General features: G+C 32.9%; 1 non-coding gene across 1 annotated transcript; it reads right to left on the reverse strand.

Moving 5' to 3' along the window:
* Positions 1-795: 795 nt before the first annotated feature.
* LOC139850863 (small nucleolar RNA R71) lies at positions 796-902 on the reverse strand. The gene has a single exon (XR_011760240.1). It is a non-coding gene; the product is annotated as a small nucleolar RNA R71 (small nucleolar RNA).
* Positions 903-3,660: the final 2,758 nt, after the last annotated feature.

The raw sequence follows: 3,660 nt of genomic DNA on the forward strand, positions 1-3,660 counted from the left end.
TTAAAGGATCCTGACTCCCTGCTGCATCTTTTGGCTATTCGAAACGTGGGCAAAAGTAGAAAAGTCTATTAATTTGATAACTTATATTATTTTTATATTTATAACTAATAGGATATTCAGTGAATGCACCGAGCAAAATGTTCACCACCTTTCATACGTTCACCACCTGTAACTCGATCAAGGCATCTAGCCAATATTATCGCCGTTGATTTTTCTTTAGAATCGTCATCTAGTCAACCAAGTACTCCAATTCAAATTTCCGATAATCCATTTTTTGAACCCGATTTCACAATTGAGAACACGGAGGATATTCAAGGACAATTCCAAGATCCAGAACCACTAATCATTCCTCCTGAACCACAAACCGTTAAATTAGAATCCTCTAGTGATTCGTATTCAACAAATTCAATTATGGAAGTGACGAAACCTCTAAGTATGGAAGATCAAATGAGAGCCACACGCACGGGCCAAGGACACGCCATTATTAAGCCAGACATTAATGCGCCAGATTATGAAATCAAAGGACAAATCCTACACATGGTAACTAATCAATGCCAATATAGTGGTACGCCAAAAGAAGATCCAAACGAACATCTTTGAACCTTTAATAGGATCTATACTCTATTCAAAATCAGAGAAGTTGAGGATGAACAGATCTATCTCATGTTGTTTCCCTGTACTTTAAAGGGAGAAGCCAAAGATTGGTTAGAATCGTTACTTGAAGGAGCGATTGACACATGAGATGTTTTAGTTGAGAAATTTCTTAAAAGATTCTTTCCGGCATCTTAAGCCGTGAGACTTCAAGGAGAAATTGTTACGTTCGCGCAAAAGCCAAATGAAACATTATATGAGGCGTGGACAAGATTTGAAAAATTGTTGAGAGGATGTCCTCAGCACGGTTTAGACACTTATCAAATAGTACAAATATCTACCAAGGTGTCGACGTTGCTACACGAAAAGACATCGACACAGCAACTGGTGGTTCCATTATGAAAAAAACCGCTACCGAAGCTCACAAAATTATTGATAATACAGCCTCTCACTCATATGATGGCATCAGGAAAAAGATATCTTTCGTTCATCTAAAGCAGCTAAAGCCAATTTTAGCCATGACTTTGATTCCGTTTCCGCAAAAATAGATGCTTTCGAGAGACGAATGGAAAATATGAATAAAGATATTCACGCAATACGAATCAGTTGTGAGCAATGCGGTGGACTACACTTAACGAACAGATTGTCACATTGAACAAACAATGGAACAACGAGAGAATATTTCCTACATGAACCAAAGGCCGGGAAATAATTATCAGAATAATTATCAACCGGCAAGGCCAAACTTCAATCAAAATCAAAACATTCTTTACAATCCAAATGGACCCAACAATAACTCGTATAACCAACAAGGTCCGAATAACCAATCAACTCAAAACAACACCTTCAATCAACAAAGGCCTAGCTTGTATAAACCATCATAACAAATTGAAGAGAAAAAGTCAAATCTGGAAGAAATGATGACAAAGCTAATGGAATCTGATTTATGCGAGGGGTATACGAAATAGTATTAATTTTTACAAGTAAATACTATTAAATATGCTACAAAATTACACAAGTTATTTATTTATTTACAGATGGGATATACCTAAACCTTGCTACAACACTATAGGAAGTGTACCTAATCGTAGAGTAGTATAGTTTTTAGTAAGTCCGGTTCGTTCCATAGGGAGCTGGCTTATTTTACACTATATTTTAATTAACTATATTTGTACAAAATATATATAACTATATATAATAATAATATAAAAGGGGGTTTACCGTTTAATGACCGGTTTATCGATTTTATATTTTAAGTCATAATTAAAACCTAATGAAAAATATAAGTTGCGATAATTAAAAAGTACGATAATTAAAAGTGCAATTAAATACAATGACAGTAAATAAAAGTGCGATAATTAAAAGTGAAATTAAATATGAAATATATAAATTATGCTTATTTAAACTTCCGTAATCATGATGTTTGACGTGTTGATTTTAGTTTACTACCATGGGTTAATTGTCCTTTGTCCTGGATTATTCAATATGTCCATCTGGTTTTTGTCCATAACAGTCCATCAGTCATAAATATAAAGTGCGAGTGTCCTCGTCAAATTATCCTTATATCCGAAGTCAAATATTCCAACTAATTGGGGACTTAAACTGTAACAAGGTCTTAATACTTTGTTTAATAATTACACCAGGATATCGACTGCGTGTAACCCAAGGTTTTAATACTTTGTTAACAATTACGCCAAGTGTCCTTGTACATAATTCACCCATGTTTTAATATTTCCATTAACTATTAATCCATTCCCGTGTCCGGTTAAATGAATGATTATTAGTACTTATAAATATCCCGCCCATCGTGTCCGATCGAGTGTATATGGTTATTTAAAGATACGTCCAATTGTAAATCTTTATATTAAATTAACAAACTATCATTTAATTAAACAAATATAAAGCCCATTAATAGCACATAGTCTAATTTCCACAAGTGTCGTTCTTTTGTCCAAACCCCAATTATGGTACAAAGCCCAATTACCCCATCTTTAATATTTAGACCAACATCATGATTACGTCGAATTAAATAAGCATAATAATAACTTAGTTACAAGACATTAATTTAAAAAGGAGAACATTACTTATATTGAGTATTTATCACGTAGCTTTACACGGACAAAATTTTGACTTTAGAACTCGTAAAATAACCGTTACATAACCCAAACTAACTAATATAAAACTACATTATACTATATATATTATATATATATATATATATATATATATATATATATATATATATATATATATATATATATATATATATATATATTATATTATAGATAGAGAGATAGATTGATGGTGTCTAAAATACATCGAATTCGCTGGCTTTTATAGGAATGTGGCCAGCCTTTTTAGCTCATGCGATCGCATGAGATTATCTCATGCTGGCCATGCGATCGCATGGCCTGGTTTTCCAGCTCAGGATCCTTTGTCTCATAGCTTGTCGACATGATTTAATATATATTTATAATATATAAATAATTTATATAAATAATAAATAATTTATATATTATATTTTATTCTTGTGCATAGTAGACTTGTAATTTTAGGTCCGTTGCGTCGCGCGTTGATAGTCGGCTCAGGTCCCGGTTCCGGATTTTCGAACGTCCTTTCGTACTATTTAATATCTTGTACTTTGCGTTTTGCAATTTGTAATTTGCACAAAAAATTATTTTTCTTAACTCCCAAAATCCGCGCAAGTCTTTTAACTCAATTTTTGGGACGCTTTTGAGTGCACTATGTCTTTAAGGACCCTTTTCTAGTTTTAGGACGCTTTTTCTTCAATTCTTTAATCTTCCTGCTTCGTCTTCGCATTTATTTATTTAAACGATTACAACTTAAAAATAGAATAATTACAACTAAAAACTTTACATATTGGGATGATATTGCGACTAAATATATGTTCGTTTGGAGCACTATCAAATATCCCCCACACTTGAGTGTTGCTTGTCCTCAAGCAATACAGAACTTAAAATTAAATCACACGAATCACTTCTTTATTCTTCACACTTTATACATTAGTGATTTTGATACGGCGGTATAAACAATGATAGTAACGTTGTG

The sequence above is a fragment of the Rutidosis leptorrhynchoides genome, chromosome 5, assembly GCF_046630445.1.
Source record: "Rutidosis leptorrhynchoides isolate AG116_Rl617_1_P2 chromosome 5, CSIRO_AGI_Rlap_v1, whole genome shotgun sequence".
Classification (NCBI taxonomy): Eukaryota; Viridiplantae; Streptophyta; class Magnoliopsida; order Asterales; family Asteraceae; genus Rutidosis; species Rutidosis leptorrhynchoides.